Raw genomic sequence first — 22,505 nt, 5'->3', positions numbered from 1 at the left:
GAGCATGCCCACTCGGTCAGAACCTCCCTATGTTTTAAACCTATTTTAAAGGAAATTCATTTGCTCAGCTAGTAATAGCTAGTTGATAATCATGGGAGTCTTAGCCTTCGTAGGATAATGATATTTCTTCGAATTATCGTAAAATTGCTTGCTCTTACAGGCATCACTCGTTTAATGTGCTATATAGGTCACATCGTCGCACCAATATTCAGCCGTTTCATAGACGTCTCGTTTTTAACACAAACGTAGAAACTAAATCCCTGAGCCTATCGCTGATACTTCCTCGGCGAGAAACGCTTATTACAGAAAATTTAGACTAAACGAAGGTTCCACCGAGATTCGAACTCGGATCGCTGGATTCAGAGTCCAGAGTGCTAACCGTTACACCATGGAACCAGACACGAGCATGGGACGCGTAAATACATTTAGCAGTATACTGACGTACTTCAGACACTTCCTACTTGCATTTTTTAACCTAATTGACACGATCGAGCATTATAAAACTTAATCTGGGCAATGTTTGCAGTTGCAGCCGATGACTGCATTTCCTGTGCGTCTATATGGGCGCGCTGAGTAGCAGTGTGTGGAAACGAAAGACAGGGACGGACGTAAAGCAATCAGAACGAACAAGAAAGCATGCAGAGCCTCTGGTAGCTCAGTTGGTAGAGCGGTGGACTGTAGTGGAGGATTCACAGTTATCCATAGGTCGCTGGTTCAAATCCGGCCCAGAGGACTGTTTTTCTAATCTCAGGAGCAAATAGGCTCCAGAGCATGCCCACTCGGTCAGAACCTCCCTATGTTTTAAACCTATTTTAAAGGAAATTCATTTGCTCAGCTAGTAATAGCTAGTTGATAATCATGGGAGTCTTAGCCTTCGTAGGATAATGATATTTCTTCGAATTATCGTAAAATTGCTTGCTCTTACAGGCATCACTCGTTTAATGTGCTATATAGGTCACATCGTCGCACCAATATTCAGCCGTTTCATAGACGTCTCGTTTTTAACACAAACGTAGAAACTAAATCCCTGAGCCTATCGCTGATACTTCCTCGGCGAGAAACGCTTATTACAGAAAATTTAGACTAAACGAAGGTTCCACCGAGATTCGAACTCGGATCGCTGGATTCAGAGTCCAGAGTGCTAACCGTTACACCATGGAACCAGACACGAGCATGGGACGCGTAAATACATTTAGCAGTATACTGACGTACTTCAGACACTTCCTACTTGCATTTTTTAACCTAATTGACACGATCGAGCATTATAAAACTTAATCTGGGCAATGTTTGCAGTTGCAGCCGATGACTGCATTTCCTGTGCGTCTATATGGGCGCGCTGAGTAGCAGTGTGTGGAAACGAAAGACAGGGACGGACGTAAAGCAATCAGAACGAACAAGAAAGCATGCAGAGCCTCTGGTAGCTCAGTTGGTAGAGCGGTGGACTGTAGTGGAGGATTCACAGTTATCCATAGGTCGCTGGTTCAAATCCGGCCCAGAGGACTGTTTTTCTAATCTCAGGAGCAAATAGGCTCCAGAGCATGCCCACTCGGTCAGAACCTCCCTATGTTTTAAACCTATTTTAAAGGAAATTCATTTGCTCAGCTAGTAATAGCTAGTTGATAATCATGGGAGTCTTAGCCTTCGTAGGATAATGATATTTCTTCGAATTATCGTAAAATTGCTTGCTCTTACAGGCATCACTCGTTTAATGTGCTATATAGGTCACATCGTCGCACCAATATTCAGCCGTTTCATAGACGTCTCGTTTTTAACACAAACGTAGAAACTAAATCCCTGAGCCTATCGCTGATACTTCCTCGGCGAGAAACGCTTATTACAGAAAATTTAGACTAAACGAAGGTTCCACCGAGATTCGAACTCGGATCGCTGGATTCAGAGTCCAGAGTGCTAACCGTTACACCATGGAACCAGACACGAGCATGGGACGCGTAAATACATTTAGCAGTATACTGACGTACTTCAGACACTTCCTACTTGCATTTTTTAACCTAATTGACACGATCGAGCATTATAAAACTTAATCTGGGCAATGTTTGCAGTTGCAGCCGATGACTGCATTTCCTGTGCGTCTATATGGGCGCGCTGAGTAGCAGTGTGTGGAAACGAAAGACAGGGACGGACGTAAAGCAATCAGAACGAACAAGAAAGCATGCAGAGCCTCTGGTAGCTCAGTTGGTAGAGCGGTGGACTGTAGTGGAGGATTCACAGTTATCCATAGGTCGCTGGTTCAAATCCGGCCCAGAGGACTGTTTTTCTAATCTCAGGAGCAAATAGGCTCCAGAGCATGCCCACTCGGTCAGAACCTCCCTATGTTTTAAACCTATTTTAAAGGAAATTCATTTGCTCAGCTAGTAATAGCTAGTTGATAATCATGGGAGTCTTAGCCTTCGTAGGATAATGATATTTCTTCGAATTATCGTAAAATTGCTTGCTCTTACAGGCATCACTCGTTTAATGTGCTATATAGGTCACATCGTCGCACCAATATTCAGCCGTTTCATAGACGTCTCGTTTTTAACACAAACGTAGAAACTAAATCCCTGAGCCTATCGCTGATACTTCCTCGGCGAGAAACGCTTATTACAGAAAATTTAGACTAAACGAAGGTTCCACCGAGATTCGAACTCGGATCGCTGGATTCAGAGTCCAGAGTGCTAACCGTTACACCATGGAACCAGACACGAGCATGGGACGCGTAAATACATTTAGCAGTATACTGACGTACTTCAGACACTTCCTACTTGCATTTTTTAACCTAATTGACACGATCGAGCATTATAAAACTTAATCTGGGCAATGTTTGCAGTTGCAGCCGATGACTGCATTTCCTGTGCGTCTATATGGGCGCGCTGAGTAGCAGTGTGTGGAAACGAAAGACAGGGACGGACGTAAAGCAATCAGAACGAACAAGAAAGCATGCAGAGCCTCTGGTAGCTCAGTTGGTAGAGCGGTGGACTGTAGTGGAGGATTCACAGTTATCCATAGGTCGCTGGTTCAAATCCGGCCCAGAGGACTGTTTTTCTAATCTCAGGAGCAAATAGGCTCCAGAGCATGCCCACTCGGTCAGAACCTCCCTATGTTTTAAACCTATTTTAAAGGAAATTCATTTGCTCAGCTAGTAATAGCTAGTTGATAATCATGGGAGTCTTAGCCTTCGTAGGATAATGATATTTCTTCGAATTATCGTAAAATTGCTTGCTCTTACAGGCATCACTCGTTTAATGTGCTATATAGGTCACATCGTCGCACCAATATTCAGCCGTTTCATAGACGTCTCGTTTTTAACACAAACGTAGAAACTAAATCCCTGAGCCTATCGCTGATACTTCCTCGGCGAGAAACGCTTATTACAGAAAATTTAGACTAAACGAAGGTTCCACCGAGATTCGAACTCGGATCGCTGGATTCAGAGTCCAGAGTGCTAACCGTTACACCATGGAACCAGACACGAGCATGGGACGCGTAAATACATTTAGCAGTATACTGACGTACTTCAGACACTTCCTACTTGCATTTTTTAACCTAATTGACACGATCGAGCATTATAAAACTTAATCTGGGCAATGTTTGCAGTTGCAGCCGATGACTGCATTTCCTGTGCGTCTATATGGGCGCGCTGAGTAGCAGTGTGTGGAAACGAAAGACAGGGACGGACGTAAAGCAATCAGAACGAACAAGAAAGCATGCAGAGCCTCTGGTAGCTCAGTTGGTAGAGCGGTGGACTGTAGTGGAGGATTCACAGTTATCCATAGGTCGCTGGTTCAAATCCGGCCCAGAGGACTGTTTTTCTAATCTCAGGAGCAAATAGGCTCCAGAGCATGCCCACTCGGTCAGAACCTCCCTATGTTTTAAACCTATTTTAAAGGAAATTCATTTGCTCAGCTAGTAATAGCTAGTTGATAATCATGGGAGTCTTAGCCTTCGTAGGATAATGATATTTCTTCGAATTATCGTAAAATTGCTTGCTCTTACAGGCATCACTCGTTTAATGTGCTATATAGGTCACATCGTCGCACCAATATTCAGCCGTTTCATAGACGTCTCGTTTTTAACACAAACGTAGAAACTAAATCCCTGAGCCTATCGCTGATACTTCCTCGGCGAGAAACGCTTATTACAGAAAATTTAGACTAAACGAAGGTTCCACCGAGATTCGAACTCGGATCGCTGGATTCAGAGTCCAGAGTGCTAACCGTTACACCATGGAACCAGACACGAGCATGGGACGCGTAAATACATTTAGCAGTATACTGACGTACTTCAGACACTTCCTACTTGCATTTTTTAACCTAATTGACACGATCGAGCATTATAAAACTTAATCTGGGCAATGTTTGCAGTTGCAGCCGATGACTGCATTTCCTGTGCGTCTATATGGGCGCGCTGAGTAGCAGTGTGTGGAAACGAAAGACAGGGACGGACGTAAAGCAATCAGAACGAACAAGAAAGCATGCAGAGCCTCTGGTAGCTCAGTTGGTAGAGCGGTGGACTGTAGTGGAGGATTCACAGTTATCCATAGGTCGCTGGTTCAAATCCGGCCCAGAGGACTGTTTTTCTAATCTCAGGAGCAAATAGGCTCCAGAGCATGCCCACTCGGTCAGAACCTCCCTATGTTTTAAACCTATTTTAAAGGAAATTCATTTGCTCAGCTAGTAATAGCTAGTTGATAATCATGGGAGTCTTAGCCTTCGTAGGATAATGATATTTCTTCGAATTATCGTAAAATTGCTTGCTCTTACAGGCATCACTCGTTTAATGTGCTATATAGGTCACATCGTCGCACCAATATTCAGCCGTTTCATAGACGTCTCGTTTTTAACACAAACGTAGAAACTAAATCCCTGAGCCTATCGCTGATACTTCCTCGGCGAGAAACGCTTATTACAGAAAATTTAGACTAAACGAAGGTTCCACCGAGATTCGAACTCGGATCGCTGGATTCAGAGTCCAGAGTGCTAACCGTTACACCATGGAACCAGACACGAGCATGGGACGCGTAAATACATTTAGCAGTATACTGACGTACTTCAGACACTTCCTACTTGCATTTTTTAACCTAATTGACACGATCGAGCATTATAAAACTTAATCTGGGCAATGTTTGCAGTTGCAGCCGATGACTGCATTTCCTGTGCGTCTATATGGGCGCGCTGAGTAGCAGTGTGTGGAAACGAAAGACAGGGACGGACGTAAAGCAATCAGAACGAACAAGAAAGCATGCAGAGCCTCTGGTAGCTCAGTTGGTAGAGCGGTGGACTGTAGTGGAGGATTCACAGTTATCCATAGGTCGCTGGTTCAAATCCGGCCCAGAGGACTGTTTTTCTAATCTCAGGAGCAAATAGGCTCCAGAGCATGCCCACTCGGTCAGAACCTCCCTATGTTTTAAACCTATTTTAAAGGAAATTCATTTGCTCAGCTAGTAATAGCTAGTTGATAATCATGGGAGTCTTAGCCTTCGTAGGATAATGATATTTCTTCGAATTATCGTAAAATTGCTTGCTCTTACAGGCATCACTCGTTTAATGTGCTATATAGGTCACATCGTCGCACCAATATTCAGCCGTTTCATAGACGTCTCGTTTTTAACACAAACGTAGAAACTAAATCCCTGAGCCTATCGCTGATACTTCCTCGGCGAGAAACGCTTATTACAGAAAATTTAGACTAAACGAAGGTTCCACCGAGATTCGAACTCGGATCGCTGGATTCAGAGTCCAGAGTGCTAACCGTTACACCATGGAACCAGACACGAGCATGGGACGCGTAAATACATTTAGCAGTATACTGACGTACTTCAGACACTTCCTACTTGCATTTTTTAACCTAATTGACACGATCGAGCATTATAAAACTTAATCTGGGCAATGTTTGCAGTTGCAGCCGATGACTGCATTTCCTGTGCGTCTATATGGGCGCGCTGAGTAGCAGTGTGTGGAAACGAAAGACAGGGACGGACGTAAAGCAATCAGAACGAACAAGAAAGCATGCAGAGCCTCTGGTAGCTCAGTTGGTAGAGCGGTGGACTGTAGTGGAGGATTCACAGTTATCCATAGGTCGCTGGTTCAAATCCGGCCCAGAGGACTGTTTTTCTAATCTCAGGAGCAAATAGGCTCCAGAGCATGCCCACTCGGTCAGAACCTCCCTATGTTTTAAACCTATTTTAAAGGAAATTCATTTGCTCAGCTAGTAATAGCTAGTTGATAATCATGGGAGTCTTAGCCTTCGTAGGATAATGATATTTCTTCGAATTATCGTAAAATTGCTTGCTCTTACAGGCATCACTCGTTTAATGTGCTATATAGGTCACATCGTCGCACCAATATTCAGCCGTTTCATAGACGTCTCGTTTTTAACACAAACGTAGAAACTAAATCCCTGAGCCTATCGCTGATACTTCCTCGGCGAGAAACGCTTATTACAGAAAATTTAGACTAAACGAAGGTTCCACCGAGATTCGAACTCGGATCGCTGGATTCAGAGTCCAGAGTGCTAACCGTTACACCATGGAACCAGACACGAGCATGGGACGCGTAAATACATTTAGCAGTATACTGACGTACTTCAGACACTTCCTACTTGCATTTTTTAACCTAATTGACACGATCGAGCATTATAAAACTTAATCTGGGCAATGTTTGCAGTTGCAGCCGATGACTGCATTTCCTGTGCGTCTATATGGGCGCGCTGAGTAGCAGTGTGTGGAAACGAAAGACAGGGACGGACGTAAAGCAATCAGAACGAACAAGAAAGCATGCAGAGCCTCTGGTAGCTCAGTTGGTAGAGCGGTGGACTGTAGTGGAGGATTCACAGTTATCCATAGGTCGCTGGTTCAAATCCGGCCCAGAGGACTGTTTTTCTAATCTCAGGAGCAAATAGGCTCCAGAGCATGCCCACTCGGTCAGAACCTCCCTATGTTTTAAACCTATTTTAAAGGAAATTCATTTGCTCAGCTAGTAATAGCTAGTTGATAATCATGGGAGTCTTAGCCTTCGTAGGATAATGATATTTCTTCGAATTATCGTAAAATTGCTTGCTCTTACAGGCATCACTCGTTTAATGTGCTATATAGGTCACATCGTCGCACCAATATTCAGCCGTTTCATAGACGTCTCGTTTTTAACACAAACGTAGAAACTAAATCCCTGAGCCTATCGCTGATACTTCCTCGGCGAGAAACGCTTATTACAGAAAATTTAGACTAAACGAAGGTTCCACCGAGATTCGAACTCGGATCGCTGGATTCAGAGTCCAGAGTGCTAACCGTTACACCATGGAACCAGACACGAGCATGGGACGCGTAAATACATTTAGCAGTGTACTGACGTACTTCAGACACTTCCTACTTGCATTTTTTAACCTAATTGACACGATCGAGCATTATAAAACTTAATCTGGGCAATGTTTGCAGTTGCAGCCGATGACTGCATTTCCTGTGCGTCTATATGGGCGCGCTGAGTAGCAGTGTGTGGAAACGAAAGACAGGGACGGACGTAAAGCAATCAGAACGAACAAGAAAGCATGCAGAGCCTCTGGTAGCTCAGTTGGTAGAGCGGTGGACTGTAGTGGAGGATTCACAGTTATCCATAGGTCGCTGGTTCAAATCCGGCCCAGAGGACTGTTTTTCTAATCTCAGGAGCAAATAGGCTCCAGAGCATGCCCACTCGGTCAGAACCTCCCTATGTTTTAAACCTATTTTAAAGGAAATTCATTTGCTCAGCTAGTAATAGCTAGTTGATAATCATGGGAGTCTTAGCCTTCGTAGGATAATGATATTTCTTCGAATTATCGTAAAATTGCTTGCTCTTACAGGCATCACTCGTTTAATGTGCTATATAGGTCACATCGTCGCACCAATATTCAGCCGTTTCATAGACGTCTCGTTTTTAACACAAACGTAGAAACTAAATCCCTGAGCCTATCGCTGATACTTCCTCGGCGAGAAACGCTTATTACAGAAAATTTAGACTAAACGAAGGTTCCACCGAGATTCGAACTCGGATCGCTGGATTCAGAGTCCAGAGTGCTAACCGTTACACCATGGAACCAGACACGAGCATGGGACGCGTAAATACATTTAGCAGTATACTGACGTACTTCAGACACTTCCTACTTGCATTTTTTAACCTAATTGACACGATCGAGCATTATAAAACTTAATCTGGGCAATGTTTGCAGTTGCAGCCGATGACTGCATTTCCTGTGCGTCTATATGGGCGCGCTGAGTAGCAGTGTGTGGAAACGAAAGACAGGGACGGACGTAAAGCAATCAGAACGAACAAGAAAGCATGCAGAGCCTCTGGTAGCTCAGTTGGTAGAGCGGTGGACTGTAGTGGAGGATTCACAGTTATCCATAGGTCGCTGGTTCAAATCCGGCCCAGAGGACTGTTTTTCTAATCTCAGGAGCAAATAGGCTCCAGAGCATGCCCACTCGGTCAGAACCTCCCTATGTTTTAAACCTATTTTAAAGGAAATTCATTTGCTCAGCTAGTAATAGCTAGTTGATAATCATGGGAGTCTTAGCCTTCGTAGGATAATGATATTTCTTCGAATTATCGTAAAATTGCTTGCTCTTACAGGCATCACTCGTTTAATGTGCTATATAGGTCACATCGTCGCACCAATATTCAGCCGTTTCATAGACGTCTCGTTTTTAACACAAACGTAGAAACTAAATCCCTGAGCCTATCGCTGATACTTCCTCGGCGAGAAACGCTTATTACAGAAAATTTAGACTAAACGAAGGTTCCACCGAGATTCGAACTCGGATCGCTGGATTCAGAGTCCAGAGTGCTAACCGTTACACCATGGAACCAGACACGAGCATGGGACGCGTAAATACATTTAGCAGTATACTGACGTACTTCAGACACTTCCTACTTGCATTTTTTAACCTAATTGACACGATCGAGCATTATAAAACTTAATCTGGGCAATGTTTGCAGTTGCAGCCGATGACTGCATTTCCTGTGCGTCTATATGGGCGCGCTGAGTAGCAGTGTGTGGAAACGAAAGACAGGGACGGACGTAAAGCAATCAGAACGAACAAGAAAGCATGCAGAGCCTCTGGTAGCTCAGTTGGTAGAGCGGTGGACTGTAGTGGAGGATTCACAGTTATCCATAGGTCGCTGGTTCAAATCCGGCCCAGAGGACTGTTTTTCTAATCTCAGGAGCAAATAGGCTCCAGAGCATGCCCACTCGGTCAGAACCTCCCTATGTTTTAAACCTATTTTAAAGGAAATTCATTTGCTCAGCTAGTAATAGCTAGTTGATAATCATGGGAGTCTTAGCCTTCGTAGGATAATGATATTTCTTCGAATTATCGTAAAATTGCTTGCTCTTACAGGCATCACTCGTTTAATGTGCTATATAGGTCACATCGTCGCACCAATATTCAGCCGTTTCATAGACGTCTCGTTTTTAACACAAACGTAGAAACTAAATCCCTGAGCCTATCGCTGATACTTCCTCGGCGAGAAACGCTTATTACAGAAAATTTAGACTAAACGAAGGTTCCACCGAGATTCGAACTCGGATCGCTGGATTCAGAGTCCAGAGTGCTAACCGTTACACCATGGAACCAGACACGAGCATGGGACGCGTAAATACATTTAGCAGTATACTGACGTACTTCAGACACTTCCTACTTGCATTTTTTAACCTAATTGACACGATCGAGCATTATAAAACTTAATCTGGGCAATGTTTGCAGTTGCAGCCGATGACTGCATTTCCTGTGCGTCTATATGGGCGCGCTGAGTAGCAGTGTGTGGAAACGAAAGACAGGGACGGACGTAAAGCAATCAGAACGAACAAGAAAGCATGCAGAGCCTCTGGTAGCTCAGTTGGTAGAGCGGTGGACTGTAGTGGAGGATTCACAGTTATCCATAGGTCGCTGGTTCAAATCCGGCCCAGAGGACTGTTTTTCTAATCTCAGGAGCAAATAGGCTCCAGAGCATGCCCACTCGGTCAGAACCTCCCTATGTTTTAAACCTATTTTAAAGGAAATTCATTTGCTCAGCTAGTAATAGCTAGTTGATAATCATGGGAGTCTTAGCCTTCGTAGGATAATGATATTTCTTCGAATTATCGTAAAATTGCTTGCTCTTACAGGCATCACTCGTTTAATGTGCTATATAGGTCACATCGTCGCACCAATATTCAGCCGTTTCATAGACGTCTCGTTTTTAACACAAACGTAGAAACTAAATCCCTGAGCCTATCGCTGATACTTCCTCGGCGAGAAACGCTTATTACAGAAAATTTAGACTAAACGAAGGTTCCACCGAGATTCGAACTCGGATCGCTGGATTCAGAGTCCAGAGTGCTAACCGTTACACCATGGAACCAGACACGAGCATGGGACGCGTAAATACATTTAGCAGTATACTGACGTACTTCAGACACTTCCTACTTGCATTTTTTAACCTAATTGACACGATCGAGCATTATAAAACTTAATCTGGGCAATGTTTGCAGTTGCAGCCGATGACTGCATTTCCTGTGCGTCTATATGGGCGCGCTGAGTAGCAGTGTGTGGAAACGAAAGACAGGGACGGACGTAAAGCAATCAGAACGAACAAGAAAGCATGCAGAGCCTCTGGTAGCTCAGTTGGTAGAGCGGTGGACTGTAGTGGAGGATTCACAGTTATCCATAGGTCGCTGGTTCAAATCCGGCCCAGAGGACTGTTTTTCTAATCTCAGGAGCAAATAGGCTCCAGAGCATGCCCACTCGGTCAGAACCTCCCTATGTTTTAAACCTATTTTAAAGGAAATTCATTTGCTCAGCTAGTAATAGCTAGTTGATAATCATGGGAGTCTTAGCCTTCGTAGGATAATGATATTTCTTCGAATTATCGTAAAATTGCTTGCTCTTACAGGCATCACTCGTTTAATGTGCTATATAGGTCACATCGTCGCACCAATATTCAGCCGTTTCATAGACGTCTCGTTTTTAACACAAACGTAGAAACTAAATCCCTGAGCCTATCGCTGATACTTCCTCGGCGAGAAACGCTTATTACAGAAAATTTAGACTAAACGAAGGTTCCACCGAGATTCGAACTCGGATCGCTGGATTCAGAGTCCAGAGTGCTAACCGTTACACCATGGAACCAGACACGAGCATGGGACGCGTAAATACATTTAGCAGTATACTGACGTACTTCAGACACTTCCTACTTGCATTTTTTAACCTAATTGACACGATCGAGCATTATAAAACTTAATCTGGGCAATGTTTGCAGTTGCAGCCGATGACTGCATTTCCTGTGCGTCTATATGGGCGCGCTGAGTAGCAGTGTGTGGAAACGAAAGACAGGGACGGACGTAAAGCAATCAGAACGAACAAGAAAGCATGCAGAGCCTCTGGTAGCTCAGTTGGTAGAGCGGTGGACTGTAGTGGAGGATTCACAGTTATCCATAGGTCGCTGGTTCAAATCCGGCCCAGAGGACTGTTTTTCTAATCTCAGGAGCAAATAGGCTCCAGAGCATGCCCACTCGGTCAGAACCTCCCTATGTTTTAAACCTATTTTAAAGGAAATTCATTTGCTCAGCTAGTAATAGCTAGTTGATAATCATGGGAGTCTTAGCCTTCGTAGGATAATGATATTTCTTCGAATTATCGTAAAATTGCTTGCTCTTACAGGCATCACTCGTTTAATGTGCTATATAGGTCACATCGTCGCACCAATATTCAGCCGTTTCATAGACGTCTCGTTTTTAACACAAACGTAGAAACTAAATCCCTGAGCCTATCGCTGATACTTCCTCGGCGAGAAACGCTTATTACAGAAAATTTAGACTAAACGAAGGTTCCACCGCGATTCGAACTCGGATCGCTGGATTCAGAGTCCAGAGTGCTAACCGTTACACCATGGAACCAGACACGAGCATGGGACGCGTAAATACATTTAGCAGTATACTGACGTACTTCAGACACTTCCTACTTGCATTTTTTAACCTAATTGACACGATCGAGCATTATAAAACTTAATCTGGGCAATGTTTGCAGTTGCAGCCGATGACTGCATTTCCTGTGCGTCTATATGGGCGCGCTGAGTAGCAGTGTGTGGAAACGAAAGACAGGGACGGACGTAAAGCAATCAGAACGAACAAGAAAGCATGCAGAGCCTCTGGTAGCTCAGTTGGTAGAGCGGTGGACTGTAGTGGAGGATTCACAGTTATCCATAGGTCGCTGGTTCAAATCCGGCCCAGAGGACTGTTTTTCTAATCTCAGGAGCAAATAGGCTCCAGAGCATGCCCACTCGGTCAGAACCTCCCTATGTTTTAAACCTATTTTAAAGGAAATTCATTTGCTCAGCTAGTAATAGCTAGTTGATAATCATGGGAGTCTTAGCCTTCGTAGGATAATGATATTTCTTCGAATTATCGTAAAATTGCTTGCTCTTACAGGCATCACTCGTTTAATGTGCTATATAGGTCACATCGTCGCACCAATATTCAGCCGTTTCATAGACGTCTCGTTTTTAACACAAACGTAGAAACTAAATCCCTGAGCCTATCGCTGATACTTCCTCGGCGAGAAACGCTTATTACAGAAAATTTAGACTAAACGAAGGTTCCACCGAGATTCGAACTCGGATCGCTGGATTCAGAGTCCAGAGTGCTAACCGTTACACCATGGAACCAGACACGAGCATGGGACGCGTAAATACATTTAGCAGTATACTGACGTACTTCAGACACTTCCTACTTGCATTTTTTAACCTAATTGACACGATCGAGCATTATAAAACTTAATCTGGGCAATGTTTGCAGTTGCAGCCGATGACTGCATTTCCTGTGCGTCTATATGGGCGCGCTGAGTAGCAGTGTGTGGAAACGAAAGACAGGGACGGACGTAAAGCAATCAGAACGAACAAGAAAGCATGCAGAGCCTCTGGTAGCTCAGTTGGTAGAGCGGTGGACTGTAGTGGAGGATTCACAGTTATCCATAGGTCGCTGGTTCAAATCCGGCCCAGAGGACTGTTTTTCTAATCTCAGGAGCAAATAGGCTCCAGAGCATGCCCACTCGGTCAGAACCTCCCTATGTTTTAAACCTATTTTAAAGGAAATTCATTTGCTCAGCTAGTAATAGCTAGTTGATAATCATGGGAGTCTTAGCCTTCGTAGGATAATGATATTTCTTCGAATTATCGTAAAATTGCTTGCTCTTACAGGCATCACTCGTTTAATGTGCTATATAGGTCACATCGTCGCACCAATATTCAGCCGTTTCATAGACGTCTCGTTTTTAACACAAACGTAGAAACTAAATCCCTGAGCCTATCGCTGATACTTCCTCGGCGAGAAACGCTTATTACAGAAAATTTAGACTAAACGAAGGTTCCACCGAGATTCGAACTCGGATCGCTGGATTCAGAGTCCAGAGTGCTAACCGTTACACCATGGAACCAGACACGAGCATGGGACGCGTAAATACATTTAGCAGTATACTGACGTACTTCAGACACTTCCTACTTGCATTTTTTAACCTAATTGACACGATCGAGCATTATAAAACTTAATCTGGGCAATGTTTGCAGTTGCAGCCGATGACTGCATTTCCTGTGCGTCTATATGGGCGCGCTGAGTAGCAGTGTGTGGAAACGAAAGACAGGGACGGACGTAAAGCAATCAGAACGAACAAGAAAGCATGCAGAGCCTCTGGTAGCTCAGTTGGTAGAGCGGTGGACTGTAGTGGAGGATTCACAGTTATCCATAGGTCGCTGGTTCAAATCCGGCCCAGAGGACTGTTTTTCTAATCTCAGGAGCAAATAGGCTCCAGAGCATGCCCACTCGGTCAGAACCTCCCTATGTTTTAAACCTATTTTAAAGGAAATTCATTTGCTCAGCTAGTAATAGCTAGTTGATAATCATGGGAGTCTTAGCCTTCGTAGGATAATGATATTTCTTCGAATTATCGTAAAATTGCTTGCTCTTACAGGCATCACTCGTTTAATGTGCTATATAGGTCACATCGTCGCACCAATATTCAGCCGTTTCATAGACGTCTCGTTTTTAACACAAACGTAGAAACTAAATCCCTGAGCCTATCGCTGATACTTCCTCGGCGAGAAACGCTTATTACAGAAAATTTAGACTAAACGAAGGTTCCACCGCGATTCGAACTCGGATCGCTGGATTCAGAGTCCAGAGTGCTAACCGTTACACCATGGAACCAGACACGAGCATGGGACGCGTAAATACATTTAGCAGTATACTGACGTACTTCAGACACTTCCTACTTGCATTTTTTAACCTAATTGACACGATCGAGCATTATAAAACTTAATCTGGGCAATGTTTGCAGTTGCAGCCGATGACTGCATTTCCTGTGCGTCTATATGGGCGCGCTGAGTAGCAGTGTGTGGAAACGAAAGACAGGGACGGACGTAAAGCAATCAGAACGAACAAGAAAGCATGCAGAGCCTCTGGTAGCTCAGTTGGTAGAGCGGTGGACTGTAGTGGAGGATTCACAGTTATCCATAGGTCGCTGGTTCAAATCCGGCCCAGAGGACTGTTTTTCTAATCTCAGGAGCAAATAGGCTCCAGAGCATGCCCACTCGGTCAGAACCTCCCTATGTTTTAAACCTATTTTAAAGGAAATTCATTTGCTCAGCTAGTAATAGCTAGTTGATAATCATGGGAGTCTTAGCCTTCGTAGGATAATGATATTTCTTCGAATTATCGTAAAATTGCTTGCTCTTACAGGCATCACTCGTTTAATGTGCTATATAGGTCACATCGTCGCACCAATATTCAGCCGTTTCATAGACGTCTCGTTTTTAACACAAACGTAGAAACTAAATCCCTGAGCCTATCGCTGATACTTCCTCGGCGAGAAACGCTTATTACAGAAAATTTAGACTAAACGAAGGTTCCACCGAGATTCGAACTCGGATCGCTGGATTCAGAGTCCAGAGTGCTAACCGTTACACCATGGAACCAGACACGAGCATGGGACGCGTAAATACATTTAGCAGTATACTGACGTACTTCAGACACTTCCTACTTGCATTTTTTAACCTAATTGACACGATCGAGCATTATAAAACTTAATCTGGGCAATGTTTGCAGTTGCAGCCGATGACTGCATTTCCTGTGCGTCTATATGGGCGCGCTGAGTAGCAGTGTGTGGAAACGAAAGACAGGGACGGACGTAAAGCAATCAGAACGAACAAGAAAGCATGCAGAGCCTCTGGTAGCTCAGTTGGTAGAGCGGTGGACTGTAGTGGAGGATTCACAGTTATCCATAGGTCGCTGGTTCAAATCCGGCCCAGAGGACTGTTTTTCTAATCTCAGGAGCAAATAGGCTCCAGAGCATGCCCACTCGGTCAGAACCTCCCTATGTTTTAAACCTATTTTAAAGGAAATTCATTTGCTCAGCTAGTAATAGCTAGTTGATAATCATGGGAGTCTTAGCCTTCGTAGGATAATGATATTTCTTCGAATTATCGTAAAATTGCTTGCTCTTACAGGCATCACTCGTTTAATGTGCTATATAGGTCACATCGTCGCACCAATATTCAGCCGTTTCATAGACGTCTCGTTTTTAACACAAACGTAGAAACTAAATCCCTGAGCCTATCGCTGATACTTCCTCGGCGAGAAACGCTTATTACAGAAAATTTAGACTAAACGAAGGTTCCACCGAGATTCGAACTCGGATCGCTGGATTCAGAGTCCAGAGTGCTAACCGTTACACCATGGAACCAGACACGAGCATGGGACGCGTAAATACATTTAGCAGTATACTGACGTACTTCAGACACTTCCTACTTGCATTTTTTAACCTAATTGACACGATCGAGCATTATAAAACTTAATCTGGGCAATGTTTGCAGTTGCAGCCGATGACTGCATTTCCTGTGCGTCTATATGGGCGCGCTGAGTAGCAGTGTGTGGAAACGAAAGACAGGGACGGACGTAAAGCAATCAGAACGAACAAGAAAGCATGCAGAGCCTCTGGTAGCTCAGTTGGTAGAGCGGTGGACTGTAGTGGAGGATTCACAGTTATCCATAGGTCGCTGGTTCAAATCCGGCCCAGAGGACTGTTTTTCTAATCTCAGGAGCAAATAGGCTCCAGAGCATGCCCACTCGGTCAGAACCTCCCTATGTTTTAAACCTATTTTAAAGGAAATTCATTTGCTCAGCTAGTAATAGCTAGTTGATAATCATGGGAGTCTTAGCCTTCGTAGGATAATGATATTTCTTCGAATTATCGTAAAATTGCTTGCTCTTACAGGCATCACTCGTTTAATGTGCTATATAGGTCACATCGTCGCACCAATATTCAGCCGTTTCATAGACGTCTCGTTTTTAACACAAACGTAGAAACTAAATCCCTGAGCCTATCGCTGATACTTCCTCGGCGAGAAACGCTTATTACAGAAAATTTAGACTAAACGAAGGTTCCACCGAGATTCGAACTCGGATCGCTGGATTCAGAGTCCAGAGTGCTAACCGTTACACCATGGAACCAGACACGAGCATGGGACGCGTAAATACATTTAGCAGTATACTGACGTACTTCAGACACTTCCTACTTGCATTTTTTAACCTAATTGACACGATCGAGCATTATAAAACTTAATCTGGGCAATGTTTGCAGTTGCAGCCGATGACTGCATTTCCTGTGCGTCTATATGGGCGCGCTGAGTAGCAGTGTGTGGAAACGAAAGACAGGGACGGACGTAAAGCAATCAGAACGAACAAGAAAGCATGCAGAGCCTCTGGTAGCTCAGTTGGTAGAGCGGTGGACTGTAGTGGAGGATTCACAGTTATCCATAGGTCGCTGGTTCAAATCCGGCCCAGAGGACTGTTTTTCTAATCTCAGGAGCAAATAGGCTCCAGAGCATGCCCACTCGGTCAGAACCTCCCTATGTTTTAAACCTATTTTAAAGGAAATTCATTTGCTCAGCTAGTAATAGCTAGTTGATAATCATGGGAGTCTTAGCCTTCGTAGGATAATGATATTTCTTCGAATTATCGTAAAATTGCTTGCTCTTACAGGCATCACTCGTTTAATGTGCTATATAGGTCACATCGTCGCACCAATATTCAGCCGTTTCATAGACGTCTCGTTTTTAACACAAACGTAGAAACTAAATCCCTGAGCCTATCGCTGATACTTCCTCGGCGAGAAACGCTTATTACAGAAAATTTAGACTAAACGAAGGTTCCACCGAGATTCGAACTCGGATCGCTGGATTCAGAGTCCAGAGTGCTAACCGTTACACCATGGAACCAGACACGAGCATGGGACGCGTAAATACATTTAGCAGTATACTGACGTACTTCAGACACTTCCTACTTGCATTTTTTAACCTAATTGACACGATCGAGCATTATAAAACTTAATCTGGGCAATGTTTGCAGTTGCAGCCGATGACTGCATTTCCTGTGCGTCTATATGGGCGCGCTGAGTAGCAGTGTGTGGAAACGAAAGACAGGGACGGACGTAAAGCAATCAGAACGAACAAGAAAGCATGCAGAGCCTCTGGTAGCTCAGTTGGTAGAGCGGTGGACTGTAGTGGAGGATTCACAGTTATCCATAGGTCGCTGGTTCAAATCCGGCCCAGAGGACTGTTTTTCTAATCTCAGGAGCAAATAGGCTCCAGAGCATGCCCACTCGGTCAGAACCTCCCTATGTTTTAAACCTATTTTAAAGGAAATTCATTTGCTCAGCTAGTAATAGCTAGTTGATAATCATGGGAGTCTTAGCCTTCGTAGGATAATGATATTTCTTCGAATTATCGTAAAATTGCTTGCTCTTACAGGCATCACTCGTTTAATGTGCTATATAGGTCACATCGTCGCACCAATATTCAGCCGTTTCATAGACGTCTCGTTTTTAACACAAACGTAGAAACTAAATCCCTGAGCCTATCGCTGATACTTCCTCGGCGAGAAACGCTTATTACAGAAAATTTAGACTAAACGAAGGTTCCACCGAGATTCGAACTCGGATCGCTGGATTCAGAGTCCAGAGTGCTAACCGTTACACCATGGAACCAGACACGAGCATGGGACGCGTAAATACATTTAGCAGTATACTGACGTACTTCAGACACTTCCTACTTGCATTTTTTAACCTAATTGACACGATCGAGCATTATAAAACTTAATCTGGGCAATGTTTGCAGTTGCAGCCGATGACTGCATTTCCTGTGCGTCTATATGGGCGCGCTGAGTAGCAGTGTGTGGAAACGAAAGACAGGGACGGACGTAAAGCAATCAGAACGAACAAGAAAGCATGCAGAGCCTCTGGTAGCTCAGTTGGTAGAGCGGTGGACTGTAGTGGAGGATTCACAGTTATCCATAGGTCGCTGGTTCAAATCCGGCCCAGAGGACTGTTTTTCTAATCTCAGGAGCAAATAGGCTCCAGAGCATACCCACTCGGTCAGAACCTCCCTATGTTTTAAACCTATTTTAAAGGAAATTCATTTGCTCAGCTAGTAATAGCTAGTTGATAATCATGGGAGTCTTAGCCTTCGTAGGATAATGATATTTCTTCGAATTATCGTAAAATTGCTTGCTCTTACAGGCATCACTCGTTTAATGTGCTATATAGGTCACATCGTCGCACCAATATTCAGCCGTTTCATAGACGTCTCGTTTTTAACACAAACGTAGAAACTAAATCCCTGAGCCTATCGCTGATACTTCCTCGGCGAGAAACGCTTATTACAGAAAATTTAGACTAAACGAAGGTTCCACCGAGATTCGAACTCGGATCGCTGGATTCAGAGTCCAGAGTGCTAACCGTTACACCATGGAACCAGACACGAGCATGGGACGCGTAAATACATTTAGCAGTATACTGACGTACTTCAGACACTTCCTACTTGCATTTTTTAACCTAATTGACACGATCGAGCATTATAAAACTTAATCTGGGCAATGTTTGCAGTTGCAGCCGATGACTGCATTTCCTGTGCGTCTATATGGGCGCGCTGAGTAGCAGTGTGTGGAAACGAAAGACAGGGACGGACGTAAAGCAATCAGAACGAACAAGAAAGCATGCAGAGCCTCTGGTAGCTCAGTTGGTAGAGCGGTGGACTGTAGTGGAGGATTCACAGTTATCCATAGGTCGCTGGTTCAAATCCGGCCCAGAGGACTGTTTTTCTAATCTCAGGAGCAAATAGGCTCCAGAGCATGCCCACTCGGTCAGAACCTCCCTATGTTTTAAACCTATTTTAAAGGAAATTCATTTGCTCAGCTAGTAATAGCTAGTTGATAATCATGGGAGTCTTAGCCTTCGTAGGATAATGATATTTCTTCGAATTATCGTAAAATTGCTTGCTCTTACAGGCATCACTCGTTTAATGTGCTATATAGGTCACATCGTCGCACCAATATTCAGCCGTTTCATAGACGTCTCGTTTTTAACACAAACGTAGAAACTAAATCCCTGAGCCTATCGCTGATACTTCCTCGGCGAGAAACGCTTATTACAGAAAATTTAGACTAAACGAAGGTTCCACCGAGATTCGAACTCGGATCGCTGGATTCAGAGTCCAGAGTGCTAACCGTTACACCATGGAACCAGACACGAGCATGGGACGCGTAAATACATTTAGCAGTATACTGACGTACTTCAGACACTTCCTACTTGCATTTTTTAACCTAATTGACACGATCGAGCATTATAAAACTTAATCTGGGCAATGTTTGCAGTTGCAGCCGATGACTGCATTTCCTGTGCGTCTATATGGGCGCGCTGAGTAGCAGTGTGTGGAAACGAAAGACAGGGACGGACGTAAAGCAATCAGAACGAACAAGAAAGCATGCAGAGCCTCTGGTAGCTCAGTTGGTAGAGCGGTGGACTGTAGTGGAGGATTCACAGTTATCCATAGGTCGCTGGTTCAAATCCGGCCCAGAGGACTGTTTTTCTAATCTCAGGAGCAAATAGGCTCCAGAGCATGCCCACTCGGTCAGAACCTCCCTATGTTTTAAACCTATTTTAAAGGAAATTCATTTGCTCAGCTAGTAATAGCTAGTTGATAATCATGGGAGTCTTAGCCTTCGTAGGATAATGATATTTCTTCGAATTATCGTAAAATTGCTTGCTCTTACAGGCATCACTCGTTTAATGTGCTATATAGGTCACATCGTCGCACCAATATTCAGCCGTTTCATAGACGTCTCGTTTTTAACACAAACGTAGAAACTAAATCCCTGAGCCTATCGCTGATACTTCCTCGGCGAGAAACGCTTATTACAGAAAATTTAGACTAAACGAAGGTTCCACCGAGATTCGAACTCGGATCGCTGGATTCAGAGTCCAGAGTGCTAACCGTTACACCATGGAACCAGACACGAGCATGGGACGCGTAAATACATTTAGCAGTATACTGACGTACTTCAGACACTTCCTACTTGCATTTTTTAACCTAATTGACACGATCGAGCATTATAAAACTTAATCTGGGCAATGTTTGCAGTTGCAGCCGATGACTGCATTTCCTGTGCGTCTATATGGGCGCGCTGAGTAGCAGTGTGTGGAAACGAAAGACAGGGACGGACGTAAAGCAATCAGAACGAACAAGAAAGCATGCAGAGCCTCTGGTAGCTCAGTTGGTAGAGCGGTGGACTGTAGTGGAGGATTCACAGTTATCCATAGGTCGCTGGTTCAAATCCGGCCCAGAGGACTGTTTTTCTAATCTCAGGAGCAAATAGGCTCCAGAGCATGCCCACTCGGTCAGAACCTCCCTATGTTTTAAACCTATTTTAAAGGAAATTCATTTGCTCAGCTAGTAATAGCTAGTTGATAATCATGGGAGTCTTAGCCTTCGTAGGATAATGATATTTCTTCGAATTATCGTAAAATTGCTTGCTCTTACAGGCATCACTCGTTTAATGTGCTATATAGGTCACATCGTCGCACCAATATTCAGCCGTTTCATAGACGTCTCGTTTTTAACACAAACGTAGAAACTAAATCCCTGAGCCTATCGCTGATACTTCCTCGGCGAGAAACGCTTATTACAGAAAATTTAGACTAAACGAAGGTTCCACCGAGATTCGAACCCGGATCGCTGGATTCAGAGTCCAGAGTGCTAACCGTTACACCATGGAACCAGACACGAGCATGGGACGCGTAAATACATTTAGCAGTATACTGACGTACTTCAGACACTTCCTACTTGCATTTTTTAACCTAATTGACACGATCGAGCATTATAAAACTTAATCTGGGCAATGTTTGCAGTTGCAGCCGATGACTGCATTTCCTGTGCGTCTATATGGGCGCGCTGAGTAGCAGTGTGTGGAAACGAAAGACAGGGACGGACGTAAAGCAATCAGAACGAACAAGAAAGCATGCAGAGCCTCTGGTAGCTCAGTTGGTAGAGCGGTGGACTGTAGTGGAGGATTCACAGTTATCCATAGGTCGCTGGTTCAAATCCGGCCCAGAGGACTGTTTTTCTAATCTCAGGAGCAAATAGGCTCCAGAGCATGCCCACTCGGTCAGAACCTCCCTATGTTTTAAACCTATTTTAAAGGAAATTCATTTGCTCAGCTAGTAATAGCTAGTTGATAATCATGGGAGTCTTAGCCTTCGTAGGATAATGATATTTCTTCGAATTATCGTAAAATTGCTTGCTCTTACAGGCATCACTCGTTTAATGTGCTATATAGGTCACATCGTCGCACCAATATTCAGCCGTTTCATAGACGTCTCGTTTTTAACACAAACGTAGAAACTAAATCCCTGAGCCTATCGCTGATACTTCCTCGGCGAGAAACGCTTATTACAGAAAATTTAGACTAAACGAAGGTTCCACCGAGATTCGAACTCGGATCGCTGGATTCAGAGTCCAGAGTGCTAACCGTTACACCATGGAACCAGACACGAGCATGGGACGCGTAAATACATTTAGCAGTATACTGACGTACTTCAGACACTTCCTACTTGCATTTTTTAACCTAATTGACACGATCGAGCATTATAAAACTTAATCTGGGCAATGTTTGCAGTTGCAGCCGATGACTGCATTTCCTGTGCGTCTATATGGGCGCGCTGAGTAGCAGTGTGTGGAAACGAAAGACAGGGACGGACGTAAAGCAATCAGAACGAACAAGAAAGCATGCAGAGCCTCTGGTAGCTCAGTTGGTAGAGCGGTGGACTGTAGTGGAGGATTCACAGTTATCCATAGGTCGCTGGTTCAAATCCGGCCCAGAGGACTGTTTTTCTAATCTCAGGAGCAAATAGGCTCCAGAGCATGCCCACTCGGTCAGAACCTCCCTATGTTTTAAACCTATTTTAAAGGAAATTCATTTGCTCAGCTAGTAATAGCTAGTTGATAATCATGGGAGTCTTAGCCTTCGTAGGATAATGATATTTCTTCGAATTATCGTAAAATTGCTTGCTCTTACAGGCATCACTCGTTTAATGTGCTATATAGGTCACATCGTCGCACCAATATTCAGCCGTTTCATAGACGTCTCGTTTTTAACACAAACGTAGAAACTAAATCCCT

The 22,505-nt window shown here is 44.0% G+C and overlaps 58 non-coding genes across 58 annotated transcripts; 29 read left to right on the top strand and 29 right to left on the bottom strand.

Moving 5' to 3' along the window:
- Window positions 1-324: 324 nt before the first annotated feature.
- On the bottom strand, window positions 325-396 carry Trnaq-cug. Its single transcript has one exon. It is a non-coding gene; the product is annotated as a tRNA-Gln (tRNA).
- A 248-nt stretch (window positions 397-644) lies between these two features.
- Window positions 645-733, top strand: Trnay-gua. The gene is given in 2 exon segments: window positions 645-681; window positions 698-733. It is a non-coding gene; the product is annotated as a tRNA-Tyr (tRNA).
- Window positions 734-1,091: 358 nt separating this feature from the next.
- On the bottom strand, window positions 1,092-1,163 carry Trnaq-cug. Its single transcript has one exon. It is a non-coding gene; the product is annotated as a tRNA-Gln (tRNA).
- Window positions 1,164-1,411: 248 nt separating this feature from the next.
- On the top strand, window positions 1,412-1,500 carry Trnay-gua. The gene is given in 2 exon segments: window positions 1,412-1,448; window positions 1,465-1,500. It is a non-coding gene; the product is annotated as a tRNA-Tyr (tRNA).
- A 358-nt stretch (window positions 1,501-1,858) lies between these two features.
- On the bottom strand, window positions 1,859-1,930 carry Trnaq-cug. The gene has a single exon. It is a non-coding gene; the product is annotated as a tRNA-Gln (tRNA).
- A 248-nt stretch (window positions 1,931-2,178) lies between these two features.
- On the top strand, window positions 2,179-2,267 carry Trnay-gua. Its single transcript is given in 2 exon segments — window positions 2,179-2,215; window positions 2,232-2,267. It is a non-coding gene; the product is annotated as a tRNA-Tyr (tRNA).
- A 358-nt stretch (window positions 2,268-2,625) lies between these two features.
- Trnaq-cug lies at window positions 2,626-2,697 on the bottom strand. Its single transcript has one exon. It is a non-coding gene; the product is annotated as a tRNA-Gln (tRNA).
- A 248-nt stretch (window positions 2,698-2,945) lies between these two features.
- On the top strand, window positions 2,946-3,034 carry Trnay-gua. Its single transcript is given in 2 exon segments — window positions 2,946-2,982; window positions 2,999-3,034. It is a non-coding gene; the product is annotated as a tRNA-Tyr (tRNA).
- A 358-nt stretch (window positions 3,035-3,392) lies between these two features.
- Window positions 3,393-3,464, bottom strand: Trnaq-cug. The gene has a single exon. It is a non-coding gene; the product is annotated as a tRNA-Gln (tRNA).
- A 248-nt stretch (window positions 3,465-3,712) lies between these two features.
- Window positions 3,713-3,801, top strand: Trnay-gua. The gene is given in 2 exon segments: window positions 3,713-3,749; window positions 3,766-3,801. It is a non-coding gene; the product is annotated as a tRNA-Tyr (tRNA).
- Window positions 3,802-4,159: 358 nt separating this feature from the next.
- Trnaq-cug lies at window positions 4,160-4,231 on the bottom strand. Its single transcript has one exon. It is a non-coding gene; the product is annotated as a tRNA-Gln (tRNA).
- A 248-nt stretch (window positions 4,232-4,479) lies between these two features.
- On the top strand, window positions 4,480-4,568 carry Trnay-gua. The gene is given in 2 exon segments: window positions 4,480-4,516; window positions 4,533-4,568. It is a non-coding gene; the product is annotated as a tRNA-Tyr (tRNA).
- A 358-nt stretch (window positions 4,569-4,926) lies between these two features.
- Window positions 4,927-4,998, bottom strand: Trnaq-cug. Its single transcript has one exon. It is a non-coding gene; the product is annotated as a tRNA-Gln (tRNA).
- Window positions 4,999-5,246: 248 nt separating this feature from the next.
- Window positions 5,247-5,335, top strand: Trnay-gua. The gene is given in 2 exon segments: window positions 5,247-5,283; window positions 5,300-5,335. It is a non-coding gene; the product is annotated as a tRNA-Tyr (tRNA).
- Window positions 5,336-5,693: 358 nt separating this feature from the next.
- On the bottom strand, window positions 5,694-5,765 carry Trnaq-cug. The gene has a single exon. It is a non-coding gene; the product is annotated as a tRNA-Gln (tRNA).
- A 248-nt stretch (window positions 5,766-6,013) lies between these two features.
- Window positions 6,014-6,102, top strand: Trnay-gua. Its single transcript is given in 2 exon segments — window positions 6,014-6,050; window positions 6,067-6,102. It is a non-coding gene; the product is annotated as a tRNA-Tyr (tRNA).
- Window positions 6,103-6,460: 358 nt separating this feature from the next.
- Window positions 6,461-6,532, bottom strand: Trnaq-cug. Its single transcript has one exon. It is a non-coding gene; the product is annotated as a tRNA-Gln (tRNA).
- Window positions 6,533-6,780: 248 nt separating this feature from the next.
- Trnay-gua lies at window positions 6,781-6,869 on the top strand. Its single transcript is given in 2 exon segments — window positions 6,781-6,817; window positions 6,834-6,869. It is a non-coding gene; the product is annotated as a tRNA-Tyr (tRNA).
- Window positions 6,870-7,227: 358 nt separating this feature from the next.
- Trnaq-cug lies at window positions 7,228-7,299 on the bottom strand. The gene has a single exon. It is a non-coding gene; the product is annotated as a tRNA-Gln (tRNA).
- A 248-nt stretch (window positions 7,300-7,547) lies between these two features.
- On the top strand, window positions 7,548-7,636 carry Trnay-gua. The gene is given in 2 exon segments: window positions 7,548-7,584; window positions 7,601-7,636. It is a non-coding gene; the product is annotated as a tRNA-Tyr (tRNA).
- Window positions 7,637-7,994: 358 nt separating this feature from the next.
- Window positions 7,995-8,066, bottom strand: Trnaq-cug. The gene has a single exon. It is a non-coding gene; the product is annotated as a tRNA-Gln (tRNA).
- Window positions 8,067-8,314: 248 nt separating this feature from the next.
- Trnay-gua lies at window positions 8,315-8,403 on the top strand. The gene is given in 2 exon segments: window positions 8,315-8,351; window positions 8,368-8,403. It is a non-coding gene; the product is annotated as a tRNA-Tyr (tRNA).
- Window positions 8,404-8,761: 358 nt separating this feature from the next.
- On the bottom strand, window positions 8,762-8,833 carry Trnaq-cug. Its single transcript has one exon. It is a non-coding gene; the product is annotated as a tRNA-Gln (tRNA).
- A 248-nt stretch (window positions 8,834-9,081) lies between these two features.
- On the top strand, window positions 9,082-9,170 carry Trnay-gua. The gene is given in 2 exon segments: window positions 9,082-9,118; window positions 9,135-9,170. It is a non-coding gene; the product is annotated as a tRNA-Tyr (tRNA).
- A 358-nt stretch (window positions 9,171-9,528) lies between these two features.
- Window positions 9,529-9,600, bottom strand: Trnaq-cug. The gene has a single exon. It is a non-coding gene; the product is annotated as a tRNA-Gln (tRNA).
- A 248-nt stretch (window positions 9,601-9,848) lies between these two features.
- On the top strand, window positions 9,849-9,937 carry Trnay-gua. Its single transcript is given in 2 exon segments — window positions 9,849-9,885; window positions 9,902-9,937. It is a non-coding gene; the product is annotated as a tRNA-Tyr (tRNA).
- Window positions 9,938-10,295: 358 nt separating this feature from the next.
- Trnaq-cug lies at window positions 10,296-10,367 on the bottom strand. The gene has a single exon. It is a non-coding gene; the product is annotated as a tRNA-Gln (tRNA).
- A 248-nt stretch (window positions 10,368-10,615) lies between these two features.
- Window positions 10,616-10,704, top strand: Trnay-gua. The gene is given in 2 exon segments: window positions 10,616-10,652; window positions 10,669-10,704. It is a non-coding gene; the product is annotated as a tRNA-Tyr (tRNA).
- A 358-nt stretch (window positions 10,705-11,062) lies between these two features.
- On the bottom strand, window positions 11,063-11,134 carry Trnaq-cug. The gene has a single exon. It is a non-coding gene; the product is annotated as a tRNA-Gln (tRNA).
- A 248-nt stretch (window positions 11,135-11,382) lies between these two features.
- Window positions 11,383-11,471, top strand: Trnay-gua. The gene is given in 2 exon segments: window positions 11,383-11,419; window positions 11,436-11,471. It is a non-coding gene; the product is annotated as a tRNA-Tyr (tRNA).
- Window positions 11,472-11,829: 358 nt separating this feature from the next.
- Trnaq-cug lies at window positions 11,830-11,901 on the bottom strand. Its single transcript has one exon. It is a non-coding gene; the product is annotated as a tRNA-Gln (tRNA).
- A 248-nt stretch (window positions 11,902-12,149) lies between these two features.
- Window positions 12,150-12,238, top strand: Trnay-gua. The gene is given in 2 exon segments: window positions 12,150-12,186; window positions 12,203-12,238. It is a non-coding gene; the product is annotated as a tRNA-Tyr (tRNA).
- Window positions 12,239-12,596: 358 nt separating this feature from the next.
- Window positions 12,597-12,668, bottom strand: Trnaq-cug. Its single transcript has one exon. It is a non-coding gene; the product is annotated as a tRNA-Gln (tRNA).
- A 248-nt stretch (window positions 12,669-12,916) lies between these two features.
- Trnay-gua lies at window positions 12,917-13,005 on the top strand. Its single transcript is given in 2 exon segments — window positions 12,917-12,953; window positions 12,970-13,005. It is a non-coding gene; the product is annotated as a tRNA-Tyr (tRNA).
- Window positions 13,006-13,363: 358 nt separating this feature from the next.
- Trnaq-cug lies at window positions 13,364-13,435 on the bottom strand. The gene has a single exon. It is a non-coding gene; the product is annotated as a tRNA-Gln (tRNA).
- Window positions 13,436-13,683: 248 nt separating this feature from the next.
- Window positions 13,684-13,772, top strand: Trnay-gua. The gene is given in 2 exon segments: window positions 13,684-13,720; window positions 13,737-13,772. It is a non-coding gene; the product is annotated as a tRNA-Tyr (tRNA).
- Window positions 13,773-14,130: 358 nt separating this feature from the next.
- On the bottom strand, window positions 14,131-14,202 carry Trnaq-cug. Its single transcript has one exon. It is a non-coding gene; the product is annotated as a tRNA-Gln (tRNA).
- A 248-nt stretch (window positions 14,203-14,450) lies between these two features.
- Trnay-gua lies at window positions 14,451-14,539 on the top strand. Its single transcript is given in 2 exon segments — window positions 14,451-14,487; window positions 14,504-14,539. It is a non-coding gene; the product is annotated as a tRNA-Tyr (tRNA).
- A 358-nt stretch (window positions 14,540-14,897) lies between these two features.
- Trnaq-cug lies at window positions 14,898-14,969 on the bottom strand. Its single transcript has one exon. It is a non-coding gene; the product is annotated as a tRNA-Gln (tRNA).
- A 248-nt stretch (window positions 14,970-15,217) lies between these two features.
- On the top strand, window positions 15,218-15,306 carry Trnay-gua. The gene is given in 2 exon segments: window positions 15,218-15,254; window positions 15,271-15,306. It is a non-coding gene; the product is annotated as a tRNA-Tyr (tRNA).
- A 358-nt stretch (window positions 15,307-15,664) lies between these two features.
- Trnaq-cug lies at window positions 15,665-15,736 on the bottom strand. The gene has a single exon. It is a non-coding gene; the product is annotated as a tRNA-Gln (tRNA).
- Window positions 15,737-15,984: 248 nt separating this feature from the next.
- Window positions 15,985-16,073, top strand: Trnay-gua. The gene is given in 2 exon segments: window positions 15,985-16,021; window positions 16,038-16,073. It is a non-coding gene; the product is annotated as a tRNA-Tyr (tRNA).
- A 358-nt stretch (window positions 16,074-16,431) lies between these two features.
- Trnaq-cug lies at window positions 16,432-16,503 on the bottom strand. Its single transcript has one exon. It is a non-coding gene; the product is annotated as a tRNA-Gln (tRNA).
- Window positions 16,504-16,751: 248 nt separating this feature from the next.
- On the top strand, window positions 16,752-16,840 carry Trnay-gua. Its single transcript is given in 2 exon segments — window positions 16,752-16,788; window positions 16,805-16,840. It is a non-coding gene; the product is annotated as a tRNA-Tyr (tRNA).
- A 358-nt stretch (window positions 16,841-17,198) lies between these two features.
- Trnaq-cug lies at window positions 17,199-17,270 on the bottom strand. The gene has a single exon. It is a non-coding gene; the product is annotated as a tRNA-Gln (tRNA).
- Window positions 17,271-17,518: 248 nt separating this feature from the next.
- Window positions 17,519-17,607, top strand: Trnay-gua. The gene is given in 2 exon segments: window positions 17,519-17,555; window positions 17,572-17,607. It is a non-coding gene; the product is annotated as a tRNA-Tyr (tRNA).
- A 358-nt stretch (window positions 17,608-17,965) lies between these two features.
- Trnaq-cug lies at window positions 17,966-18,037 on the bottom strand. The gene has a single exon. It is a non-coding gene; the product is annotated as a tRNA-Gln (tRNA).
- Window positions 18,038-18,285: 248 nt separating this feature from the next.
- On the top strand, window positions 18,286-18,374 carry Trnay-gua. Its single transcript is given in 2 exon segments — window positions 18,286-18,322; window positions 18,339-18,374. It is a non-coding gene; the product is annotated as a tRNA-Tyr (tRNA).
- Window positions 18,375-18,732: 358 nt separating this feature from the next.
- On the bottom strand, window positions 18,733-18,804 carry Trnaq-cug. Its single transcript has one exon. It is a non-coding gene; the product is annotated as a tRNA-Gln (tRNA).
- A 248-nt stretch (window positions 18,805-19,052) lies between these two features.
- Window positions 19,053-19,141, top strand: Trnay-gua. Its single transcript is given in 2 exon segments — window positions 19,053-19,089; window positions 19,106-19,141. It is a non-coding gene; the product is annotated as a tRNA-Tyr (tRNA).
- A 358-nt stretch (window positions 19,142-19,499) lies between these two features.
- Window positions 19,500-19,571, bottom strand: Trnaq-cug. Its single transcript has one exon. It is a non-coding gene; the product is annotated as a tRNA-Gln (tRNA).
- Window positions 19,572-19,819: 248 nt separating this feature from the next.
- Window positions 19,820-19,908, top strand: Trnay-gua. The gene is given in 2 exon segments: window positions 19,820-19,856; window positions 19,873-19,908. It is a non-coding gene; the product is annotated as a tRNA-Tyr (tRNA).
- A 358-nt stretch (window positions 19,909-20,266) lies between these two features.
- Window positions 20,267-20,338, bottom strand: Trnaq-cug. Its single transcript has one exon. It is a non-coding gene; the product is annotated as a tRNA-Gln (tRNA).
- Window positions 20,339-20,586: 248 nt separating this feature from the next.
- Trnay-gua lies at window positions 20,587-20,675 on the top strand. Its single transcript is given in 2 exon segments — window positions 20,587-20,623; window positions 20,640-20,675. It is a non-coding gene; the product is annotated as a tRNA-Tyr (tRNA).
- A 358-nt stretch (window positions 20,676-21,033) lies between these two features.
- Window positions 21,034-21,105, bottom strand: Trnaq-cug. Its single transcript has one exon. It is a non-coding gene; the product is annotated as a tRNA-Gln (tRNA).
- Window positions 21,106-21,353: 248 nt separating this feature from the next.
- Window positions 21,354-21,442, top strand: Trnay-gua. The gene is given in 2 exon segments: window positions 21,354-21,390; window positions 21,407-21,442. It is a non-coding gene; the product is annotated as a tRNA-Tyr (tRNA).
- Window positions 21,443-21,800: 358 nt separating this feature from the next.
- Window positions 21,801-21,872, bottom strand: Trnaq-cug. The gene has a single exon. It is a non-coding gene; the product is annotated as a tRNA-Gln (tRNA).
- A 248-nt stretch (window positions 21,873-22,120) lies between these two features.
- Trnay-gua lies at window positions 22,121-22,209 on the top strand. The gene is given in 2 exon segments: window positions 22,121-22,157; window positions 22,174-22,209. It is a non-coding gene; the product is annotated as a tRNA-Tyr (tRNA).
- Window positions 22,210-22,505: the final 296 nt, after the last annotated feature.

The sequence above is a fragment of the Schistocerca americana genome, chromosome 2, assembly GCF_021461395.2.
Source record: "Schistocerca americana isolate TAMUIC-IGC-003095 chromosome 2, iqSchAmer2.1, whole genome shotgun sequence".
NCBI classification, from domain to species: domain Eukaryota; kingdom Metazoa; phylum Arthropoda; class Insecta; order Orthoptera; family Acrididae; genus Schistocerca; species Schistocerca americana.
Note: the sequence above shows the minus strand (reverse complement) of the source record. Positions and strands in the feature narration are given on the sequence as shown.